The sequence below is a fragment of the Heterodontus francisci genome, chromosome 15 (genome assembly GCF_036365525.1).
Source record: "Heterodontus francisci isolate sHetFra1 chromosome 15, sHetFra1.hap1, whole genome shotgun sequence".
Classification (NCBI taxonomy): Eukaryota; Metazoa; Chordata; class Chondrichthyes; order Heterodontiformes; family Heterodontidae; genus Heterodontus; species Heterodontus francisci.
The window spans coordinates 46,025,432-46,052,367 of record NC_090385.1 but is presented as its reverse complement, the minus strand read 5'-3'; positions in this window follow the sequence as shown (position 1 = coordinate 46,052,367).

Genomic DNA, 26,936 nt, shown 5'->3' with positions numbered 1-26,936 from the left:
AACCTTTGATCCCTTTAAACCCAAGAGCTATAGAATGAATATATATATATATATGAATATATAATGAAGAATATGGGAACCCGAGCTATATAAAGTGGTGTGGGGAGGATTTTAACATGTGGGAACAAGTTAGATTGGGTGCAGGTGATGGCCGGGAGGGTAGTGGCAGGAAGGAGGGTTAAATGCCCCCAAAATGGAGGCATGCCAGGAAGTTAGCTCCAACCTAGAGGTTTCCAGCATTTCCTCAGGCAGGACGAGGGGCAGGCAGCTGGTCTGCTCCCAGAAGGCAAGTTGGCATTTTAAATATATTAATGAGGCTGGAAGCTTCAGATTTAACCAGCTTTGCAGGTTTAATTATGGCTGGCCAGGAAACCCGGCACTGAAGCAAGACGAGGACAGCCTCACGGAGCCTTCCTCATCAGTCAAGAGGAGGTGGGCTTCCTCACTCTCAAGCTTCCCCCCACCCCCTCCATATAAAACCCCAACACCCCCACCAAATCATACCCTGCCAGGATCAGGGATTGGACTCCTCTCCACCACAGAATTGTACCCTACCTTCCTTCCTGGGGTTGGAACCCTACCCCCTCCACCATCATCCCCAGAGTCAGGTATCAGACCAGCCCCCAGGGTCAAGGATTGGACCACAACCCTGCCCAAACCCCACACCAGGGATCAGTACTCATCCCAGGATTGGACTGCCCCACAATCAGGGTCAGGGATCGAACCCCTCACTCCACCCCCCCCCACCTTTCCTGGTATTGGACCCCCCCCCCCCACCCCCAGTCAGGGTTCAGACATGCTTGGTCCTGTGACCTCTTCTCCAGCATTCCTCATCTGACTGGATGCCAAGCCTGTCAATCAATCGGATGTCCAGGCGGGGAATCTGCCAAATGGCATCAGTCACACGCTGTGGAATTTAACTCTACAGCATGCAGGGAAAGTTTCCCAAGCGCCTGCCATCTCTGGTTGGCCAGAAAGTTAAAATTCTCCCCATAGAGCACAAAGACAGCAAGATACACAAAATCTATATAAAACACTAATTTAGCCCTAGCTGGAATATTGTGTCCAATTCTGGGCATCACACTTTAGGAAGGACATCATGGCTTGAGAGAGGGTACAGACGAGATTTACCGGAATGGGTCCAGTGATGAGGGGTTACAGTTACGTAGATAGTCTGAAGATGTTGATGTTGATCTCTTCAGAGCAGAGAAGGCTAAGAGCAGATTTTATAGAAATATTCAAAATAATGAAGGGTTTAGATGGATGGTTCCAATGGCTGAAGGGTTGATAACTAGATGGCAAAGACTTAAAATGATTGAGAGAGAAGATACGAGAAAAATCATTTTATAAACCCAATGAGGTTTGGACTGCACTGCCTGATAGGGTAGTGAATACAGATTCAATAGTAGCTTTCAAAAGGGAATTGGATAAATATTTGAAAGAGGAAAAATTCAAGAATATGGGGGACAGACAGGGTAGTGGGACTTACTGGATTGCTCTTTGATGGGCCAAATGGCCTCCTTTAAGCTCTACTGTTCTATGATCCGAGGGGGAATAGGAGCACTGCAAATTTCAGGGGCATGGATTAGAACTGAACGCAACATGTGCAGTGGTGGTTGCACCATGAGTACCAGTGCAAGGAAAGACTACAGATGGAGGTAAAAGCAGCCATTTATTTAAAATTTGTTTCAAACAGGGTTTATTTTGGCCAAGTATAAACAAATCTGACTAAAAGCTCAGAACAATGTCTGACACCTGCTAACACCATGAGACTGATCTTCCTCTAAATGTAATAAATGTGTAAAAATAAACCCACTGATTTTTATTAACATGAGTCATTATAATTAAATAATTATTAAATAATTAGACTGGATTACTGCAGACAACCTAAATAGAAGGGCACATGCTCTATTTCTTAAAGAGAAGTATTTATGTCACAGTCCTTTATGGAGTCAGAACAACTACAAACCAAACATCTCAGTTTGACTGATGAGAGAATTGGCTATCAGCAATTTGCAAAATCTCCAAGCCACATTTTCTCCCCACTTACCCTTTTAGCATCCCTCTTCTTGAAAATATTATCCCTTGCTGGGGTATGGATCCATGCACAAGGTCAATACTCTGATATATTACCCAGGTGACTGTTTTGCATGTATAAACGTAGGCAATGCATTTCTGTGGGTAATTAGAATGTGGAGGGTTTTCACTGCTGATCTGATCCTATTCTCACCTGATGTCCACATACATGCTCTTTCTAGCAGAGGTCATTGGATAGTAATCACCATCTAGAACACTGGTTGATTTTCCCCTCCCTAGCCCAGAGATACAGAGGCTAAATCTAACAACCTTAAGCCACCCTGCCTGTAATCAGCTAAAATCACCAGACTAGGGACTGAACCTGGGACTTTCTGGCTCCATCTGACTCAATACTTCACCAGGTTTCATTTCCATAACAGTTATATAATTTTCTAATGTCAACTTGTTATCAACATCTACTGCCACCTATTCAAAAAAGGAAACTAGACTAACCCACCAGTTTTGATCTTACCACACTCAGCCACAATTCAGACATGCTCATACCTGTCACACTCATCCTACATGGTGTAGGTGAGGCTTCTCCTTTCCAATCAAACTCCAGCAGATTAATATTCAAATAACAGTGGCTGTCACTCACACAGCTGCCTCTTTGTGTATACATTTTCTATGCAGTTCTTGTATTAATATTTCAGCAAGATAGCTGTAGACTGAATCTCCTGACAACTGAGTGACATTTGTTGATTAAAGACTTATTCAATTAGCAGAAGCAATTGTATTTTAGGATAGCACAGACCCTCCTCCCAAAAATGCACTGTGCACAGACCATTCTGGTGTAAACATCAACTAAGCACACATAGGTACAGGAGTCGGCGATTCAGCCCCTAAAGCTTATTCTGCCATTCAGTTAGATCATGGCTAATTTGTACCTCAACTCCATCTACCTGCTTTTGATCCATATCCCTCGATAACCTCACCTAACAAAAATCTATTGATCTTAGTCTTGAAAAATTCAATAAGCCTAGCATCCATCCATAGCCTTTTGGGGAGTGAGTTCCAGATTTCCATTACCCTTTTTGTGAAAAAAGTGCATCCTGATTTCACCCCTAAATGGCCGAACTCTAATTTTAAGATTATGTTCTGGATTCCCCACCAGAGCTAATACTGCTCTGTATCTACCCTATGAATCCCTTTATCATTTTAAACAACTTGATTACATCACCTCTCATACTGCAATATTGAAGGTATGAAAGAATTCACAGAGAACAAAATAGCATTCGGAAACAAAAACGTTTGGCTATAGGTAAAACTACCTAGGCAGATGCTCAGGCTCTCACATTCTATTTAAAAAGCAGAGCACGTTATATTTTAATATAGACACACATACATATTATCCACAACACATGCACAGCACACACAATATCTTAATTCATATATGCATGAAACACACATGCACTTAGATACTGACACCTTAGACACAGACACCTCCATACACTTACCCTTCATTGTGAGTTCTGACAATTGAATGCCAAATTGGAACCAAAATCCTTTCAGGATTTGAAGTTGAAGTGACATGAAATAAACCCTTTACCCATGGCATGAATGGAATTGTGAATTAACTATTTAGGAATTCAAAGCACTTTTCACTTTCAAGATGAAAGCAAATATGCTTCAAACTGAGCATCATCCAAAAGACTTAGTAAACAATACAATTTCAGTCAGGTGGAGAAAGGTCACCAATTGTCCAACACTTCAGAATGCCTCATTTCAAAATACAATTTGGAGGCGGCAGAAAAATAAGCTAATGTAGACTGAAGTTTTGCAAAAAGTGACCCTTTTCAAATTCTCACAATATATGGAACTGTATAAACCTACATGAAGGGAGGCAATGTTTTTTCATTGGAAAGCATAGAGCTGAGTTCAAAAGGGTTTTATGCTTTTATGTTTTTTTTACATTTCTGTTTTCATCCCTCAATATCCAGCAAGAGGCCCTTCAGTTCTGAAAGGGTTAGTAATTTAGCTGCTCAGATGCAGTGCCTGCATGTTTGGCAGTTTCTATTGAATGGGATCTGTTTAAAGCAGCAGGGATTCCAGTTAGAGCCAGCCTACGAGACCCGAATATGAATAGGGGAAGAAAAAAAAAGCTCACAAATACCACCCTAAACGCTTTAAAGAAAAAGGGAAAAAAAATCTTGCATCAATGCAATGGGGGAGGGGGGGGGGGGAAAGGAGGTTGACCATCACTGAAGACAATTAATAGCTGGCTGCACAATAACCAGTAAATCTCCAACATTGTATGTCATTCAGCTTATGTACCAAAACTAGGGTAAAACCAGAAGTGGGGGAGCCCATGAAATTGAACCCAACTCAAGTGGAAATTGCACAAACAAGGTGATGGAGAAATATTCACCAGCAAAGTCCAGCTCTGATCATGGAGCAAAAGGACTGTATGCTTATTCAATTCTAACCCTCATCTTTATTGATCTCTAAGTTTTATCAAATAAAAAGCAATTATTTTTATGTCGTGATGTTATTTTGCTTTCAACTTACACACAAACACACACATTCACTTGGCTAGACTCAATCTCCATGACAACAGCTAGCCTGGAGATTCTTTCTCCTCTGCTAATCCACAATGATCAGTCAATTTATATTTCTAAAAAAAAAATCAAGTAAAACAATTTAAAGGTGAATCAGAATTTTTAAAAAGGGACAATACTAAAACAAGCCGGAAACTCGGGTGAACAAAAAAAAATCCCAGTTATGCAGCTGGAAATTTCACATCTATTTGCATTCAGCACGAAACCAGACTTCGTACCAATTCCATCAAAAACACAGCATCACAAGGATAAAAAAAACCGTCCACCTTCAGCTCTTGGGTTTCTTTTCCCCCCCTCCCGAATCCTGGAGCAGATTTCCCTCGGATGAACACTTGCTTTTGGTTTGAATAATGTGGTAAAATTGTTGTTTTACGGGTAAAAGATGGAGAAATATTCAAAAAGGCGGCAGCAAATATCTGCAGACTGGAAAAAAAGGTTTATCGGGACAGGGAGGACGAAAGGCTAAGCTAAATAACAGAACAGATAAAATAACTGCTGGCATAGAGCCCCTCAGTGGACGCTGGGTCTCCGCTCAGCGCTGGCTTCACCTTATTCTGCTATTCCATCTCGGGGATTCTTACCTGGGGTTGGCAGGGTATCAGGAGCAGGCTGAAGCAGTGCAACTCCCCCACTGTTCCATCTCCATGTCCCGGGGACTGTACTGCACTTTCTCCGCTCGGATGTGACTAGCGAGCCTATTCGACCACTGCCTCTTCATCCGCCGCTACTCCTTTCACTGCAAGTGGTGCTGGGGGTGGGGGGGTTGGTGTTGGTGGGGGGGGGGGGGGGGGGGTGGGAGAGAGAGAGAGACAGTAACGTGCCACGGGCACGAACAATGCGCGTCCACAGCAAAGCGCCACGTCACCTGAATTTAGATGAGCCTGGAAAGGAGTGAAGGAGATGGAGAGTGGGCAGGAAACTGCGTCCATCTACTGCCCCTCCATCACTCAACCAAATGCTAAAAATGCACGGCAGGTTGCATTCAGATAGTTGGTTTTCCAGCTGATCTCACAGCGCAGGCTGCTTGGAAATTTGAAAAACTTCAAAGGGGCAGGAAGAGGGTCAGCACAGGAGATAGAGGGGCTGAAGGGTCTCGCTGCTTTGGAGACATTTAGGCCCAAAGTTTGCTGGGACGGGGCATCGCACAGCGTGCCCCATTAAGTAGATTTTATCCCTCACCCTACAGCCCTGTAAATTGCTAGAAATGTGAACTGATAGCATGATGAGGGCAATGGTACATCTGGAATCTTAGTGAATGACGGTAACAGAGGAACAACAGAGAAGGAAATAGAGTTACTTTATATTTAAATTAGATAGAGAAATAGAAAGGAAGATTGGATTGAGAGAAAGAGACATAAGAAAACAAAATAAAATTTTTAAAAATCTCAACAATTTACTACCTGTAGGATTAAGGTCACATAATTTTGCCTTTCTGGTTGATTAGAATTTCAGGAACATAAATCTTATTTAAAGGGTTCTTAGGCTGTTAAGAAGCAGACCTAACTTTCTACAGCAAGTTTAATTGGCAATTAATGCGCAAATACAACATCATGAAACTCCCCGACAGCTGCTATCCCTCGAGAGTAACGGGGGAGAGGCGGAAATCGTCCAGGAACTTGTGGAGATTCTCAATTCACAGGGTATCTTCACCACAAGTAGCTCGACAATTTACACATTAATAACAGCCAGTACCATTGAACTCATTATTTTGGCAGTAAATTCTGGGCCATTGTTGCTCAAGATTAGCTCCCAACAATGATTTGTATCATCCAATCACGCCACTGTCCTAAAGGTTCTTTGGGTTTTGCCACATGCCACCATGAAAAATCAACCTTTTTAGAACTTTTAAAAGCAGTATTACTTCCTCCAACAATTCCTTTTGCAAAGGTCCTGCCAGTGTTAGAGAACATATGAACAAGCACAAACAATGCAGTCTGCCCCACTTGCTCGATCCATGTACAAAAGCTGTTCAAAAAATGTTTAATCCTGTGTAGAATAGTTCGTCCTACTCAGCTATCCAGTTCTGCCTGTTCAGACCAGATCTGTATCCCTTTTACTTGAACCTGCTTGTTCTATCCTCTGCCCAAGCAAGAATCAGTCCATCAGTATCAGTTTATCACAATTGAACACTCACTGCCTCTTAGCAAGGTAAATTAAAGTCCTACTCCAAGCCTTGAGTACATAATCCAGAATGGTGTGACAGTGCAGTACAAAGTGAGTTCTACACTGTTGCTGGTGCCGTCTTTTGGGCCCTGTCTGCCAGTCAAGTGGATGCCAAATTTCCTGTGCTTCGAGTTGAAGAAGAGTTTGTGTAGAATCCCAGCCAACATTTATCCCTCAAGTAACACCATCAAAAACAGATTAACTAGTCATTTATCTCATTTACCATTTGTGACATCTTGCTGTCCATATACCCACATAACAAAGTAATTCATTGGTTGTGAAGTGCTTTGGGACATGCTATATGAATGTATTTTTTTATTTCTGTTGGTGTGCTCAAACTAAGTTTAGTTCTGTTTAGAGATACAGCACTGAAACAGGCCCTTCGGCCCACCGAGTCTGTGCCGAACATCAACCACCCATGTATACTAATCCTACATTCCTACTACCTGTCCCTATATTTCCCTACCACCTACCTATACTAGGGGCAATTTATAACGGCCAATTTACCTATCAACCTGCAAGTCTTTTGGCTTGTGGGAGGAAACCGGAGCACCCGAAGAAAACCCACGCAGACACAGGGAGAACTTGCAAACTCCACACAGGCAGTACCCAGAATTGAACCCTGGAACAGCTGGAGCTGTGAGGCTGCGGTGCTAACCACTGCGCCACTGTGCCGCCCCTGTCTGCATTCGTGGATAACAACGCTCTTCACTGTGTTGGGTGGCAATTTTTACCAACCGAGTCCACACTCAGTGTGCTGAGCAGAGGTTTATAGCAACTGAATCTGCTCTTACTGATAACTGTCCTTCAGAGAAACAATTGACTAAATCAACTTGTATCCCTTGAGGATCTACTTTATCCAAAGTTTTTGGCAAGAGACCTATTAAATAGTTTCTGAAAGTTAGTGTATACAGGCACTGATTTCAGCTCCCCCCCCTTTCCTCCCTTGCCATAGGCAGTGCTGCAAATCTGAAGGACTCTCTCCACCTGAGCTTGCTGTCCTGGGCCTTTAACCAGGTGCACTCTCAATGGAAGTCTGCCCCATAGCAAGGCCTTTTAGAAGGAAAAGATGGTGGAAACAGGAACTCATTCAGAAAGCCCCAAGAAGGAAGTGAAAGCTGATTTACCTGCTACAGTGTTGCTCGTCAGTTTGCTCCCAGGGCCCCCTCATCCCTAAAACCAGTTTTTTTGGAGTGCCCCAGCTTCTGGACACCTCATGGATAGATTTGGAGGGGGTTGTTCTGGAGGTTTGGTGGGGCAAGGTGCAAGCAAGTTTCTGGAGTTTTATAGGGTTGTAGAAGGGTCCTTGGGAGCATTTGCAGCACTGGGCAGTGGATTGTTAGATCTGGAAGAATTGGAAAGAGGGACATCAGGTTCAGAAACATGGGAGAGTTGTGAATGTGAATGGCACCATTGTGGATGGAGGAAATCTGGGATTAATCAGTACTACAAGTAGGAATGTGGATCATGGCAGCACCAAGGGAGGAGGTCCTGAGGTTTGGTTTGGAACAACAATAACTTGCATTTACATAGCCCCTTTACATAGCAAAACATCCCAAGGTGCTTCACAGGAGTATTAATTAGACAAAATTTGACACTGAGCCACATAAGGAGATACTGGGTGGAATTTTATGCTGGCGGCAGGGGTCTTGAAGTCAGGGGATACCGACGCCAAGATGCCCGCATTACCTCTTGTACAGAAGGCTCACCGAATTTAGTGCCAATCAAGCACTTAACTGGACAGCGGCGGGCCTTCCGTACAATTTAGGACCCCGTCACTGGAAGTCTTGGCCTTGCAGAGCTGCCAGCCAATCAGAGGCCGGAAGCTGCAGAGCCACCACGGAGATGGTGACTGCTGCTATAGCTACAATGACCAGACACTGAGAGGTGGCGATGGAACCAGGCTTAAGGTAGGTCAGGGTGGGAGATGTCTCGTGGCGTGGGGGTCATGGGGGAGGGGGGTTCAGCAGCAAGGGCAGGGGGTAGCTCTCAGCAGGCCCCCACCCTTTCCAATGTCGACTAACTACTTTTGAATGAGGGTCTCCCCCCACCCCCTGACCCCCGTTTGGAGGCCTTCCCGCCCTGACCTAAATTTCGGCAGAGGCGGGATGGTGGCAGGGTCATATGGAGCAAAAACACCGGTATAGACCAGTTGGGCAGAATGGCCTGTTTCTGAGCTGTTTACTCTATGTAAGAGCCAGGAACACTTTCCTCCCACATTCCCTAGCAATGCTGGACTCGCAGGCTCAGGTTCAATGCTAGGGAAATCCCCAGAAATCCTGGGGAAATGTAATGGGGGTAGAAAGCAGATATAGCAGACTTTGTTTTCTTGCTGTTCTTAGTATCTGGGCATTGAACATTCCCCAAACTCTGCAAAGAAAAAAATTCAAGCCTTTAATTTCCACTTTACTCTCAGCAATTAACGGTGCTAAATTCTCAAAGAATTGGAAAAATTGTGTTAAAGCGCAAACTTTCAGAAAACTGAATGGATTTGGATTTGCTGTGAGTCAGCTGAACTCAGTTATAGCAATGTTGGCTGAGTCAGAAATTTATAATTTTAGGTTGCATTCTAGAACTTGATTAAATCTAACCTGAAACTCCAGTACTGCCTATCTCAGGGGTCCAGAACCTTTTTTTTTTTACCTGTAGAGCCTTTTGTTAAACAAAAAATGCCTAAAACAAAAATTATTGGGAACCACAAGATGAAAATTCATCATTTCTAAACTAAATACATGGCGAATTGTCAAATGTCTCTGGTAGAATGCATAACTTGCATGTATAATAAATAAAATACATGCTGAATTTATGTATCAGTAGGGAAAAAAATCAAAATTAAAATTGATCTAACAGAATTATCACTTTTTTGAGCTTTTTTTAACTATAATTTTGTCAATAAAGTCATCTTGAAAACAAACTTTAACTTAAGATGTGTAGAATTATGATAACTTTTTTGGCTGTTGATTCTCATGATAAAATAAGCTTCTAATAGCATATTCAGAATAACTTATCATCTCAGCTCTAGTGGAAACAATAATGGTCGCAACTATAAAACCTGTTCCTCGAACCAAAGGAATTATCTATAACTATGGTGTAGCTATACCACTCAAACAGGTTTATTTAGAGAATGCTGATGTTTCTCATTAAAATAATCATTTGAAACCACAAAGTGCAGCATGATGATTAGCTTTTTATCCACACAATAAAAACATAGCTCTTACTTTTCTTGACAGTTTTTTTTAGGCTTTTTTCATGTTAATACAATTCAACTGGAAAAGGTTGGGAGCCACAAATGAGGTGTTAAAGAGGTGCATGCAACTCTGGCGCATTCCCCTGGCATATCTGTTCAAATGGATTCGAACAATCTCCCTGCATTATTCAAAGTACAACCTGGTCAACATTGTTTTTTCAGTCAATATCGCTGGAAAAATATGTAATTCGTCATTCATTTCATTTCTATTTGTGCGATCATTCTGTGTGAAAAGGCTGTTAGGTGTGCCTACGTGACAAAAACAGCCACTGCATTTCAATGTAATTCATTTTATCTGAAGTACTTTGTGATGTTTCTGAGACATGATAGGATGTTATCCAATTGCAAGTCTTTTTTTAGTCTCAGTACATATCCTTGACCCGTTTCCTTTATTACAGACGCCAATATTTTCCCCACTATCAATGCCACAGATTTTCCAGTGTGCCTAGAATTCCCAGGATTATGCTTCAGCTCCTTTTTAAAAATTTAAATGGCTATCATTGTATTCTTGCCCTCTAGCCACATCCACTGCACTCATATCTCTCTTCTCATTTCTTCCTATATCACAGAAGCATTCCATCTGGTCCTTATGCTGCATGTATTTTCAATGCATCTAATTTGAGCATCTCATCGATGGCCATTTCTATAAATTCCAATCTGTCATTTTATTTGAAAAACTGTGAAAAGTGCAAAGTCTCATTATATTATTCCTACAGGGAGAGTATGGGACTTGTGAAAAGAGGATCACTTTACATGTTATAAAGATAACATTTAAAATGGAGAAAATTAGATTACAGAGACATGCAATAAACCCTGACCTTTTGGCATAACAAAGGAAATTGGGTATTTTTTTAATCCAGCAGGTACTGGAGTGTGGGATAATTTATCAGTAAAGAACATTAGGTAAACATAATTAATTGTTTCAAGAGACAAGGTATGTCCTGTACACAAAAAGCAGGGCAGGTCCAAGCTGGCCAATTACTGCCCCATCAGCCTACTCTCAATCATCAGTAAAGTGATGAAAGGTGTCATCAACAGTGCCATCAAGCGGCATCTGCTTAGCAATAACCTGCTCAGTGACACTCAGTTTGGGTTCCGCCAGGACCACTCAGCTCCTGACCTCATTACAGCCTTGCGTTCAAACATGGATATAAGAGCTGAACTCAAGAGGTGAGGTGAGAGTGACTGCCCTTGACATCAAGGCAGCATTTGACCGAGTATGACATCAAGGAGCCCTAGCAAAACTGAAGTCACTGGGAATCAGGGAGAAAACTCTCCGCGGGTTGGAGTCATACCTAGCGCAAAGGAAGATGGTTGTGGTTGTTGGAGGTCAATCATCCGAGCTCCAGGACATCACTGCAGGAGTTCCTCAGGGTAGTGTCCTCGGCCTAACCATCTTCAGCTGCTTCATCAATGACCTTCCTTCAATCATAAGGTCAGAAGTGGGGATGTTAGCTGATGATTGCACAATGTTCAGAACCATTTGTGACTCCTCCGTGTAGAAATGCAGCAAGACCTGGACAATATCCAGGCTTGGGCTGATAAGTGGCAAGTAATATTCACGCCACACAAGTGCCAGGCAATGACCATCTCCAACAAGAGAGAATATAACCATCTCCCCATGACATTCAATGGCATTAACATCACTGAATCCCTCACTATCAACATCCTAGGGTCTACCATTGACCAGAAACTGAACTGGAGTAGCCATATAAATACTGTGGCTACGAGAGCAGGTCAGCAGCCAGGAATCCTGCAGTGAGTAACTCACCTCCTGACTCCCCAAAGCCTGTCCGCCTCTACAAGGCACAGGTCAGAAGTGTGATGGAATACTGTCCACTTGCCTGGATGAGTGCAGCTCCAACAGCACTCAAGAAGCTCGACACCATCCAGGACAAAGCAGCCCGCTTGATTGTCACCCCATCCACAAACATTCACTCCCTCCACCACCAATGGACAGTGGCAGCAGTGTGTACTATCTACAAGATGCACTGCAGCAACGTACCAAGGTTCCTTAGACTGCACCTTCCAACCCTGTGACCTCTGCCAATTGGATGGACAAGGGCAGCAAATGCATGGGAACACCACCATCTGCAAGTTCCCCTCCAAGTCACACACCATCCTGACTTGGAACTATATCACCGTTCCTTCACTGTCGCTGGGTTTAAATCCTGGACCTCCCTTCCTAACAGCACTGTGGGTGTACCTACCTCACATGGACTGCAGCGGTTCAAGAAGGCAGCTCACCACCACCTTCTCAAGGGCAGTTAGAGATGGGCAATAAATGCTGGCCTAGCCAGCGATGCCCACATCCCAGGAATGAATCAAAAAATTGGATGAATGTCTGGAAGGAGATGGGAGACAGTTGAGAGCCAGGCAACTGAAGTTGATCTTTCAAAGAAGGTATTTTTGAAGCCTTTTGTTAAGCTTAATGTCCTTTTCCTGTTCGTAACAATTCTTATCTTCCATGCAAAACAGGGTAACCATTAACAAACTGAAAGTTTATCAGGGGAGGTGCAAGTGAGCCTGACACGATACAAATTTAGTATTGACTCCTGTCCCCTCTACCCTCATTAAATAACAAATGGCCAACTTTAATCTCTGCTCAGAAGAACACCTGCTACTGCACGAATCATTCACCCTTGCATTGCGTGACCAAACAAGACTACCAAATTAATGTCAATCAAGTGCCATACTGGAGATGCTTTTTGTGAAATAGATGCCTTTGCACCTGCAATAAAACTGGTGAAATTGACATCTCCCTTCAAGGAAGACTTAGGTACTCCAGCATGTCTGACAGTTGTAGAAATTCACTGAAGAAAGCGATGAGTGAAAGCTTTGTGAATTGGCAGCTGGTCAGTAAGAGTGAGTAGTTAGGGAGGATGTCTGGATATGCTAAGATTTGGGATCAGAGGTTATTTACTAATGGTATATCCCTGAAGAGGGGTTTGGATATTTCAGTCTGGTATTCAAGCAACTGCCTATATAATTTAGTTCCACAGCAAATCTAAGAGAACTTGTTTAGTTTGTGCTGATCGACACAGTAGAAGGCGCTCAATATGTTAACTGGATAGTGCACCTTCTTGAATTAGCCAAATGTTTAGTGTGTTCGCCTCTCCACATTTGGTCAGGGTGATCAACCATGATACTATGTATACTAAACACATACTTAGGTTTTTCCATGCAAAACAAAGCTAAAATATTGAAAGTATTAGCAAATCTCCTGTGACATTGCTCGTGGTGACTCCGGGGGTTTGTGAAAGTTTGAAGCCGAGCAATTCATTTAGGGCAGTTTTCAAGCAGCCTATCCTTTCGCCCAAAGATGGAGGCCCGAGGCTTGCGGGAAATTGATCCTCATTTAAATAATTGTGGCAGACATGCCAGTGTCTACCATGCTTCCACAGGGGGCTCACCTGACAAGAATCAAACTTTGGGCCGCCTGTCTTGTCTCCAGTGGTCCTCAGTTAAGTCACTGGGGGAGTGGGGTAGGAGAGAGAAGGGCCAGCAGTGGCAGTTAGCTTGATTTGGAGCCAGGAGGTACATTGAAGCTTCTCCTAGCTCCACTTCAATTCAAGAAAACTAAACTTACCTTTTTGGTGCTGGCTGCTGGCTAGGCCACATCCACCTCTAGAGAACCTGAGAGAACCAAGCACAGAGCAGCCCAATTACACAGCAGGGATGGTAGAGAAGATATGCAGACTAAGAGATGAGCACTGATCACAGAATACCCAGCCTCCGATTAGCTCTTATAACCATAATGTTGATACAGCTGGTCCGGTTTAAGCTTTTGGTCAATAGTGACCTCAGGATGTTGGAAGTACTTGTTAGTGATGCTGCTATTGAAGGTGATTGGGCCTTTTCTTATTGGAGGTAGTTATTATCTGACACTTGTAGCTTGAATGTTACCTGTCCCAAGCCAGGATATTGTTCAAGTCCTGTTGAAGACTGGCATGGTCTGCTTCATTATCAGAATTGAGTTAAACATTGTAGAATCATCAGCAAGCAACTTACTGCTGACTGTTTGATGGAGGAAAGGTTATTGATGAAGCAGAAAATGAGTGTGGCAGGGACCCGGTCCTGAGGATCCCTTGCAGTGACCTGGGCTGCAATGATTGGCCTCTGTCAGACATGAATATCTTCACTTGTGTCAGGTATTGTAACCACTTTAACTTCAATTTTCCTTGGGTTCCTTGGTGCTATACTTGGTTGAATGCTGTCTTAATATAGAGGGCAGCTGCCCTGACTTTTCCTTTGGCATTCAGTTCTTGTATTCACGTCTGGATCATAGCTATGACAGGGTCTGGAGCCCAGAAATAGAAGTAAGCGCCAGTAAGCATGTTACTAGTGTTTAAGTGCAGCTCGATGGCAGTATTGATGAGTCTATTACCTTACTAATGATTGTGAGGAAACTGACAGACCAATAATTTTTCAGGCTAAAGTTATTCTTTTTGTAGATAGTACATACCCTAGCAATCTTCCACATTTTCAGCTCGATGCCAATGTCATAGCTGTAATGGAACAGCTTTGCTGGTGGTTGGGGCTGTGGAGCTGTGGAGCTGGGGGGTGGGGGTGGTGGTGGAAGCGGGGGTGCAGGCAGCTCTTTCTGTGTACAGTTCTTCAGCACTAAAACTGGGATGATGTCAGGGCCTTTGCTGTATCCAGCATATTCAGCCAAGTCTTAATGTTACCTGGAGTGAACTGAATTAGCTAGATACTGACATATATGATAGTCAGGACCCAGGGCAGCATTTGCCTTGTGGAGGCCCCAATGCAAAGGTTTAGTTTGGGGCCCCTACATTTTACGAGATGATGCTGCCAACTTAATCTGGTTTCAAATCCGCACACTAAAATCCTGAAAAGGCATGTTTGCAATAGTTAATGTAGAAATAGTTGGCCAAATGATAAGAAATATCCCACAAAAGAACATATGACAACGAGCAGCGATAAAGGTCTTGAAACACCAATGTTGTTTCAGTAAATGAGCCACATGACAACTCAGAAATTAGCTTTTAGTTGCAACAAAGTCTTATATAATATGAGTAGACGAGTGGTATTTACAGTTTGTAGGAACTAAATTCCGTCTTCTCCTTCTCCCACCTCAGCCATGGTGGTGAGAGGGGAGAATGTGAGCACTGAGGTCAGAAAACACTTCAGACTGCTGCATGTCCTCTGGATTATGACTCTTATTATAGGAGAATTGCATATCCTCGACTCTCCTTGTGCCTCTCCCAGTAAAGTAAAATAACATACCCTGATCATCTAGTTGTTTGCTAAGTTAGAGAAAATTGCCTTTTTTCACCCTTCAGGCTTAACTAAATGTGATAGGAAAAAGAGGTTGAATGTTCAGGGATCATTGCAGCTTAGACTGAACTAATGTACATATTGTACAAATTCATCTTGCGGATTCGAGTCTTTCAGTACAAACTTAATCCTGTCCTATTTTTTAGGACATTATTTAGCCTTTTTTCACCTTCATTAATCATAATTTCCATGCAACTTCTAGTACCAAGCAGTACTCCTTTCATGCACTTTTCCAATCCTTTGTTTTTACTTATCTCTGTTTCTCCTTTCAACATTATGAATTTTCTTTGTTATTGAATTTTCTTCTCCCTTTTCCTTCAGCGCATTTTCTTTTGCTCACTGGAGATTTCTGTTTCTCCAGAAGAACTCAATGCATGAATTCTGAATGAAATGTATGCTGTTTTTCAGAGCCAAGGGTTAACATGTTTTCTACAACAAATTTAACAGAAATACCTTAACTACCGTAAAAAAAAATTGAAGAGGGAAATGTGCTACTTCTTGTTACATATACATGTGTGGTGTACACCTGCTAATCTCCAATGATGTTTTGGGTCACTGCTGTGGATGGACAATCATTATCCATTTTAGCAGGAAGGAAGTGAAGGAAATTATAGAGATCGAAGTTAATAAGGCTTGAAGAACTTATACTAATATACCAAAATTGCGTAAGTACTTTCCAACAAATCACATATTGGCCAGTTTGATAGACAGTGGTAACTTGGTGCTGAATTTTGTGTGAGCCTGGGGACGGGAACAGGGGGTGGTGGGGAGGGGGCCCATAATATTGGGATGGGAGACGTTGGGTAGGAAGTCCAATGTTGTGACTTCCCATTCCGATTTTGTCCTTGGCCGCAAAAATGGAGGGCGGCGATCGGACATCGACATGGCAGGCAGACAATTAAGATTCTTAAGAGGCCTCTTGATGTCAATTTTATTCTTAGTTTTAAATTATAGTAATGGCACAAGGGATTCATGGGCCTTCTGAGCCTGGCCTGGTTGAAGGAGGTGACATGGAGGCAGGAGCTCATTGCTGGCAGCAAAGGGAGACCATCAGGAGAGGTAGCATCGACTGCCAGGCAGGGTGGAGAAGGAAGGGCCTTGGGCATGATCTAAGGAGTGGGAGCAAAGGTACCAGCACCGCGGGGGTGCCATTCCCGGGGGGCAGCGGGCAAGTGCAACCTCATCAGAGGTGAGAAGTGAAAGGAAAGAGAGTGAGGGGGCCTTGTACTTAGGGAGAGGCTTCCTGGCATGGGCCTCATTCATCCAGGCTTTGGGGACCCCATTGAAGAGGAGGTGCAGCAGAGCGGGAGGGAGGTCTAGGCAGCTGCAGCAGCACTGCAACGACCTGTAAGGCCACAGGAGGGTCAGCATCAGCCTCCAGACAGTGGAGAAGGCGGCAGAGGGGAAGGACAGGTGGCTCCCCCACGCAGAGGGAGATACACTCCAGAGAAGATCTACCGGTCGAGGCTCAACTACCTGCAGATGTCCGAGAGGCAGTGCCAATGAAGACTCTGCCTCTCCAGGGAGGCCGTCACTGAACTGTGCGCGATGATGCAGATGGGCTGTGCCCCAGGGGACTTGCTGGAAATCCAATGACAGTCATGCTGAAGGTCACCATGGCACTGAACTTCTATGCTCTGGATCATTCTAGGGATCCATGGGCACATGTGTGGGATCTCACAGTCAGTGGCCCATGGTGCATCAAGGAGCTAACCAATGTACTTTTCAGGAGGGCTGGTGACTATGCGTGCTTCTGCGTGGATCCCAACGCTCAAGCTGATAGTTCCACAGGGTTCGTGGTCATCGCTGGATTGCCCCAGGTGCAGGGCATCATGAACTGCACGCATGTGGCCATCAAGGCTCCTGAACACCAGCCGGCGGCCTTCATCAACAGGAAGGACTTCCTGTCCCTCAATGTACAACTGGTCTATGGCCATCAGAAATGATCCTGCAGGTCTGTACATGTTTCCCTGGAAGTTGCTATTTTGCTTAGATTTTGAGGCAATCCCAGGTGCCAGAGCTTTTCCAGCCACTCGTGGCCCCCTAGGGATGGCTCCTGGAGATGAGGGCTACCCACTGAGGGCATGGCTGCTAACACCTGTGAGGAGCCCTCACGCAGATGCAGTGGAGGAGTACAACACTTGCCATGGGACAATGCTTGCGGTCATCCTCTCGTTGCCTTAGGCCTGGTGGGTCCCGGCATGTTGAGGTCCTCCTGCACAGAAGCAGTAGCACCCTCTGTTGTCAGAGATGATGGCGGCCTTGGCATCACTGGCAGATGGGCAGAGAAACTGCTGGCTGCACCAGGAGCATCCTGAGAGGAGCTCCCAACAACGGTAGACAGCCTTTCCTCCTCCCGTGCAAGACAAGCATGTGCCACCCTCCTGACCTGAGAGGGTAGAGGACCTGGTGGTGACTTCAGTTCCCTGCCTCCCTCTTGCCTTGCCACTGCTGCCTTGCGCCCATGGTCAAGATGAGGGTATGTAGGTCTGCATGAATGTCCTGCAGACACTGAGTGCTCTGCTGTATGTGGCTCTCCAGCAGCACTGCCAATCTCTCAATGGAGGACACCACTCAGGCGCCAGTTAGAGACAGTGCAGCACTCAAGGCCTGGATGGAGTTCTCCATCGTCCGTGCTTGGACACACAGTGCCTCTGACATCTCTGCCAGATGTTCCCTGACCTTTCGCTGCAGCGTTTCCTGTGAAGCTGGTGACACCAGAGGCATGTCATGAGCCTGGTGCTCAGCATGGGCCTGGCCTCCCACAGACCTCCGACTGTCAGAGGCCTGGGCTGTCACAGCCTCTATCGGCCTCTCGGATATGTGTGTGATGTGCTCACCAGGTTGTGTAACCAAATCTAACTGATACATACTTACTCACATGAGAGTATCTGACCCAATGGAGGGTGCAGGGGTCCGAGGTGACAACGCACCCTCTGAGGCTCCGTCCTCCATTTCAGAGGCATCAGGCTCTCCCAGTCTTGGAGGCTCTTCAAGGTTCCACATGACCTGCATGAGAGAACAGAGACGTTGAAGGATCAAGGGCTTCCCCTCCTGACATAGCACATACCCATACGTTGGAAATCTCTGTAGGCTCCAGATGCCTGATGAGCAGCATGGTTCCATCGCTGCAGATGCACTCTTGTGTTCCAGGGTGACCTTACTCACTGTCTTGGGAAGGTGCCACTTTCTCTGCCGCAACACTTCTTCCATTCTGCAGTCCATCCAGCTCCATGGCCTCCTCCTCCATCAGGCTCGAGACATGGAGAATCAGCAGCCCACCACCAGTCTTGGCCCGCTCTCTGCGATTGTGTGTAATCTTCTCCTGGAGCCATAAGGATGCATGTTGCTGGTCTCCCAACGGAAACAATCCCAAGACACATGCTGGTGTTTGTCTTGTCAGTTCTGGCTGGGGTCACACAGACGCCTCCTGCATCCGTCCCCTTTCTAGGGACTTTGTGAAGGTCTCCAACAACAAACGGTCTCCTTTCAGGGCCATTCCACCATGCCTCAGACAGTTTGTCTGCATCCCCTGACCCTTTTCCCATGTCTGGATGGGCACCTATGCTCCACCCAGTACACGCTCCTGCTTTGCCAGATGCAACACCCAAGAGCTGACGGCTTTAAGTGGTGCTTACTTTTGCTGCCCAGATGAGGTCATTAAGCCGCTTGTGGCACTGTATCCATGTCATTGGGGTGACCCCACAGCTGCTGACCTCCTCCACAATCTGCAGCCAGGCTTGCTTGATCAGGCTCCCAGCTCTCCTCCTTCTGTCCCTCAGGAAGAGAATCTCCTGCCTTTCCCTGGCAGCTTGTAACAGCACCTGGAGGGAGGCATCACGAAAGTGTCTATTGTCCACCATTACTCTGCAGCCTTTCAGAACTCTGCAAATCCTATCACTGCAGACTGCAGCATTGAATGCAGGTCTGGCAGCCCTTTAAAAATGGCGTCAGCACCTGCCATGCCATCAGTTGACGCCGGCGCCTTTGCCTCTACCTCCACCACCGCCACCAACCACGTATTTGGTCAGCCCCAGCACCTCATTGCCTTTAATTGGCTGGCTGCCACTGAATCATGTGCAGCTAGCCACTCCTGGCCCTGATGTAAGCTTCCATTTCCTGTTCCGACGGCGGGACCAGTGGTTTCCACACAAAATCGGACCCTAATGGATCTAATTTTTGTTTACATGCATTTTTACCTTGCGTATTAGACTTGGCTGTATCACATAATTTGAATTTATTGGATCAAATATGCGTTCAAATTAGACCTATTGATAATTATGCAAATTCATTGGATGTAATTATTTTAGAATATATGCAATAAATCCATCAATAAGTCGTTATGAACTTTGATTAAGAAGTTGTCAATCTTATAGGTGAAAGTACTGAAATTGTTGAATCTTGTTATAGAGTCATAGAGTCGCACAGCATAGAAACAGGCCCTTCGGCCCACCGCGTCCATGCCGACCATAATGCCTGTCTCTGCGAATCCCACCTGCCTCCATTAATTCCTTATCCCTCTATGTCTTGCTCATTCAAGTACCTGTACAGATGCCTCTTAAATGTTGCTACTGTTCCTGCCTCCACCATCTTCTCAAGCAGCTCATTCCAGATACTCACTATTGTTTGTGTGAAAAATTTACTCCTTTGACCCCCTTTAAACCTCTTCCCTCTCACCTTAAATCTATGCCCTCTAGTTTTAGTCACCCCTACCATGGGAAACAGACTCTAGCTATCTACCCTATCTATGCCTCTCATAATTTTATATACCTCTAACATGTTCCCTTTTAGCCTCCTTCGCTCCAGGGAGAACAGATCCAGCCTATCCAATCTCTCTTTATAACTCAAGCCCTCCAAACCAGGCAACATCCTTGTGAATCCTTTCTGCACCCACTTGAGCTTAATCATATCTTTCCTGTAGTGTGGCGACCAGAACTGCACACAGTACTCCAAATGCGGCCTAACCAACGTTATGTACAACTGTAACATGACGTCCCAACTCTTGTACTCAATGCATCGGCCGATGAAGGCAAGCATACCATACGCCTTCTTCACCACCCTGTCTACCTGTGTTGCCACTTTCAGGGAACTATGTACTTGCACCCCAAGGTCTCTCTGCTCAACAACACTCCCCAGGGCCCTGCCATTCACTGTATATGTCCTGCCCTGGTTTAACTTCCCAAAATGCATCACTTTGCACTTGTCTGCGTTAAATTCCATTTGCCAATCCCTTGCCCACTTTCCCAGTTTATCTATATCCTGTTGTAACCTTAGACAACCTTCTTCACTGTCCACTATACCACCAATTTTGGTGTCATCTGCAAACTTACTAATCATGCCCCCTACATTCACATCCAAGTCATTAATATATATGACAAACAACAGAGGGCCCAGCACCGATCCCTGCGGCACACCACTGGTCACCGGCCTCCAATCTAAAAAACAACCCTCCACAACCACCCTCTTCCTCCTATCATCAAGCCAATTTTGTATCCAATTTGCTAGCTCTCCCTGGATCCCATGTGTTCGAACCTTCTGGCCAGCCTACCATGTGGGACCTTGTCAAAGGCCTTGCTAAAGTCCATGTAGACAACATCCATCGCCCTGCCCTCGTCAATCCTCTTGGTCACCTCCTCAAAAAACTCAATCAAATTCATGAGACATGATTTCCCATGCACAAAGCCATGCTGACTATCCCTAATCAGACCAAGCATTTCCAAATGCATATAAATCCTGTCTCTCAGAATCCCTTCCAATAACTTTCCCACCACAGATGTAAGGTTCACCGGCCTGTAGTTCCCTGGCTTATCCCTGCTGCCCTTCTTAAACAAAGACACAACATTAGCTATCCTCCAGTCTTCCGGTACCTCACCTGTGGCTAATGATGATACAAAAATCTCTGCCACGGCCCCAGCAATCTCCTCCCTTTCTTTCCATAGCATCCTAGGATACACCTGGTCAGGCCCTGGGGATTTATCCATCTTACTGTGCTTCAAAACCTCCAACACCTCCTCCTTTGTAATGTTGATGTGCTCCAGGATATCGCTGTTCCCTCCCTTGAACTCAGTAGCTTCCATGACCTTCTCCACAGTAAATACAGACGAGAAATATTCATTTAAGACCTTGCCCATTTCCCGTGGCTCCACACATAGATTACCACACTGATCCTTAAGGGGACCTACTCTTTCCCTAGCTACCCTTTTACTCTTAATATACTTATGGAATCTTTTAGGATTCGCCTTTATCTTATCTGCCAGGGAAATCTCAAGGCCCCTTTTCGCCCTCCTAATTTCCTTCTTAAGTGTAGTCCTACATCCCCTATACTCCTCGAGGAACTCGCTTGTTCCCAGCTGCTTATACCTGACATATGCCTCCTTCTTTGTGCTGACCAGACCCTCAATATCCCTCGTCAACCAAGGTTCCCTAAACTTGCCAGCCTTGCCCTTCCATCTAACAGGAACATGCCGGCCCTGAACTCTTCCTACCTCACTTTTAAAAGCTTCCCACTTGTCAGACGTCCCTTTACCTGTAAACAGCCTCTCCCATTCAACTTTTGAGAGCTCTTGTCTGATGCCATTGAAATTAGCCTTTCCCCAATTTAGAACTTCAACCTGAGGACCAGTCCTATCCTTTTCCATAACTATCTTGAAGCTAATAGAGTTATGGTCACTGGTCCCAAAGTGCTCCTCCACTGACACATTAACCACCTGCCCATCCTCATTTCCTAAGAGGAGGTCGAGTGTAGCCCCTTCTCTAGTAGGGCCATCCACATACTGCTTCAGAAAACTATCCTGGACACACTTTACAAATTCTTCCCCATCTGATCCCTTAGCACTAAGGCAGTCCCAGTCAATATTAGGGAAGTTAAAATCACCTACTATTACAACCCTATAATTCCTACACCTATCTCTGATTTCCCTACATATATGGTCCCCCACTTCCCTCTGACTATTGGGAGGCCTATAGTATAATCCCATCAAAGTGATCACCCCTTTCTTATTTCTAAGTTCTACCCATATGGCGTCGCTGGACGTTCCCCCCGGGATATACTCTCAAAGTACTGCTATGATGTCCTCCCTAATCAATAGTGCAACTCCCCCTCCTCTCTTACCTCCACCTCTGTCACGCCGGAAGCATCGGTACCCTGGAACATTGAGCTGCCAGTCCTGCCCATCCCTCAATCACGTTTCCGTAATAGCTATAATATCACAATCCCATGTACCGATGCATGCTCTAAGTTCATCTGCCTTACCTGTAAGGCTTCTTGCATTAAAGTAAATGCAGTTTAGCCGACCAGACCTTCCACGCTCCCTGTCCTGCCCCTGCCCGGCCTGCCTACTGGACTTGCTTGCTTTAACCTCTACATTTGCCTCAACTATTTCATCGGAGAGACTACTACTTTGGGTCCCACCTCCCCCCCCCCCCGCAAGACTAGTTTAAACCCTCCCGAGTAGTACTACCAAACCTCCCCGCAAGGATATTGGTCCCATTTCAGTTTAGATGCAACCCGTCCTTCTTGTACAGGTCACCTCTACACCAGAAGAGATCCCAATGATCCAAGTAGTTGAAGCCCTCCCTCCTACACCAGTTCCTCAGCCACGCATTCATTTGCCTTATCCTCCTATTCCTACCCTCACTAGCACATGGCACAGGGAGTAATCCTGAGATTACAACTCTAGTGGTCCTTCTTTTTAACCTTCTGCCTAACTCCCTATATTCACTTTGCAGGACATCATCTCTTTTCCTGCCTATGTCGTTAGTACCAATATTGACCACGACCTCTGGCTGCTCACCCTCCCCTTTCAGAATGTCCTGCAGCCGCTCCGAGACATCCTTGACCCTAGCACCAGGGAGGCAAAATACTATCCTGGAGTCTCGTTTGTGGCCACAGAAACGCCTATCTGCACTCCTTACGATAGAATCCCCTATCACTATAGCTCTTCCACCCCTTTTCCTCCCCTGCTGTGCAGAAGAGCCCTCTGTGGTGCCACAAACTTGGCTGTTGCTGCTTTCCCCTGGGAGGTCATCCCCCCCAACAGTATCCAAAGCGGTATATCTGTTTGAGAGGGGGATGGCCACAGGGGACTCCTGCACTACCTGCCTGCGCCTACTACTCTGTCTGGTAGTCACCCATCTCTTTTCTGCCTGTGCAGCCATTACCTGCGGTGTGACCACCTAACTAAACGTGCTATCCATGATGTCCTCAGCATCGCGGATGCTCCACAGTGAATCCATCCGCAGCTCCAGCTCCGTAATGCGGGTAGTCAGTAGCTGCAGCTGGATACACATCCTGCACACATGGTCGTCAGGGACACTGAAAGCATCCCTGATTTCCCACATAGCGCAGGAGGAGCATATCACGGGGCTGAGCTCTCCTGTCATGACTTACCCTTAGATTAATTAGTTATTACTCCCTTAATTAAAAAATACTAATTACACTAGGAGCCTTGTTCTACCCATTCCAATCTAAAGTCCTTAAAAAAAAAACACTTTAGTAGTACTCACCTTATCACCAGAGGTTTTTTTTCAACAAAAAACAAACTTTCCCCTTATTTTTTTAATGATATTTAAATGCACTAACAGCTGCTACTCACCAACCAATCACCTTGCAGCTCTCCTCTGACATCACTGTTGGCTTTTTTTCCAAAAACTCCGGCGCGCTGGAAGAGCTCCTCTCTGCTCCGCTCCCAGAAGGTAAGAGACTGGGCCTCGATCCTCGGGTTCAATTTATAGGCTCTGTTCTCAGCGTTCTACCCACAGGTCCGCTCCACTCCCCGAAGGTAAGAGACTGGGCCTCGATCCTTGGGTTTGATTTATAGACTCCGCACTCGACGTTCTACCCACAGGTCCGCTCCTCTCCGCTCCGCTCCCGGTAGGCATCTATGTCATTAATAAATAGAAATTGACACTGGTTATTTTAGCTGTATATTCGCTTCTTATTACTTTGGTGTCCTTTCGCTGAATTCACTCAGGACCTCTGACTGGCTCTAGGCCTTAACCTTGCCTTAGTGGGGACGAGACAAAGAGTCTGAATAGGATTATCCACTCAGTGCTTTTCACTGAAGAATGCTTCCAAGCCTTGTTTCTCAGACTCATGACTCATGCGCTGGGCTAAACCATGGCTACAGATGGGGATGCTCATGGAGCTGCCTCCTCTTGTTAGTTGCATGATTGTCCATCACTGCACTTTGCTTTTCCCCATTGGTTATTGAACTGCTTAGCTCTGTCTGCAACCTGCTGCATTGTTCATACCTCATTCAAAGCATTCCGCTACACTCCCCACTGAACTAGCAATAAACTATTAGCTTAATGATGATCAAAGAATGAGGGATATGCCAGGGCATGAGGTTACAGATTATTTTGGGATACAATTCTGCCCTGCTGATTGCCCATAGTGCCTCATGAGTGCTGAATTTTGAACTGCTAGATCTGTCCTAAGCCTGTCCCACTTAGCTCAGCAGTAGTGCCACATTACTTAGTGGTGGATGTCCTCACTATGGAGATGAGACTTTGTCTGCAAAAGGATTATTTAACGTTCACTCCTACCAGTGTTATTGTGGACAGATATGAGGGTGACAGGTATGTTGGTGATGACAAAGTCAAGTAGGCTACTCACTTGTGTTATTTCAATCACTACCTGATGCAGACCCAGACTAAATTCTGAACTTGCTTCCCTCAGTGCTTCCTCCAAGTATTGTTCACATCAGTAGTGAGGAAGACTTTGCAGGTGCAGTAGGGCTGAGATTGCCTAAGTCTTGCCTTAAAATAATGCCTTGAATGGTGTCCTTCTGATAGTTTTTCTTCTAAATTGAACTTTGTAATGATCGTTTACAACTGAGTAGCTGGGGATTTTTAAGAATCAACCACGTCATATGGGGCTGGGGTCACATATGTAGGTCAGGTTGAATAGTGGGTAGCAGGATTCCTTACTGGAAGGGCATTAGTTAACCAGTTCTGCTTTTAACCACAATTAGCCAGCTTTGATGGTAATTTTTCTGGAACTTGCTCATAAATTTACAGATTTATTGGAATTAAATTTCACAACTTGACGTTGTGTGATTTGAACCTACAACCTTTGTGTTGCTCATCCAGTACCACTACAGAGGCGTACAAACAAAACCACACCCTCCTTCTGGTGAATTAAATGGCTTTGTCTCCCTAATATGTGGCCAGAAACAATTTCTATGTTATGGGGTTCTTTTAATGAAAACAAATTGGGTCATTTTCTGTGAGTAAACCAGATCTTTATCCCCATATGTACTGTGACAGAAAGGAAAAGTAAACATGATAAATTAGACAAACATTTCTTTATTATTGTCAGACCTTCCCTGACATTTGTGAAAATTGTTCTGCCGTTTCCTTCCATAGCTCATTTGCATAAACCAGCAACTAGTTCATACCTCTATAAATAAATTAAACTTAATTAGCCATTATCCTCATTAATAGTTCCTCCTTTCAAAAGATTGAGCAGAGCTTCCAAGTTTCTTACTCTGTTCCTTTTCTAATTCTGGGAGAAGATCTATATTGTAACTAGTATAATTTGATTGGAATTAATTAAATGTAATTTGCATATACAAATTAAACAAAATTTGTTTTCTGTTCCTTATTCAAGTCTAAGAGTCTCACTTGAACCCATCAAGATGTTTATTCTGTAATTATGGAAAGTGCCTTATCTAAGAGTTTCCAAACAATCTTATATCTTATGCTTTGAAATAGCTCAACTTGCTGAAATATTGCTGGCATCCCAGCAATATTGTGTTGGGTCTGGCTTTATGGTGAAGTGCCTGATTTGTTTAATTCCCTATTGCACACTGTACCAATAGGACTGGATTTGTGGGAATGTTCAGAAGGATTATACTGCCTCTTTTTCCACAGCTTCTCTAGGACACTCCTGAGATTCCAAGTATTCATTTGTACATGGAGAAATGGGTGGAGCATGTGCGGTAGTTTATCTTAATTTGACAGTCTGCCAGCGTGTGGTAGCTGCAGACAATATATGCTGCTTTAGAGTTGGATTCCCATTCATCATTAATCAGTGTTTTGTCAAAGTCTTTTTCCAGGATCTTTTGCTGTATTTTCTCTGGGTTCAAAGAAATACAAATTGTGGAACCATATGCACCAGGAAATTCCCAACTTTAATTTTGGTCTATATTGCTAGAGTGGTATTAGAAATGCCACAATTGTCCTTGTTTAGGATGGAAAAAAATTAGCCATGGCTTGCATGATCCAGTGACCCTGCTAGAAAGTATCTGTGTGGAAATTGACTAAGAGTGTGTTCCTCCCACAATGGAAAAGCACACCATGGCAGCATTAAAACCATGAAACCTGTGTTGTTACGATCAGGTGAGGAGGGGTCACAAGTCTCCCCTCTTGTCCTTTCTCTTATTTGACCGCAACAGGGTTTATTCCTTTTTAAATGGTGGATATGCTTATCACTTCAGTAAGTGTTTTACCTTTGTTGTGATCATAAAAGAAACAATCAGAAAGTTTTCTTGAGTTTAAACAAGAAAGAGATGAGTTTATTATAATTAAAAGTCTAAACCCGATCTAAATAAAAATAATAAAATTATGCTATACTTTCATACACACGC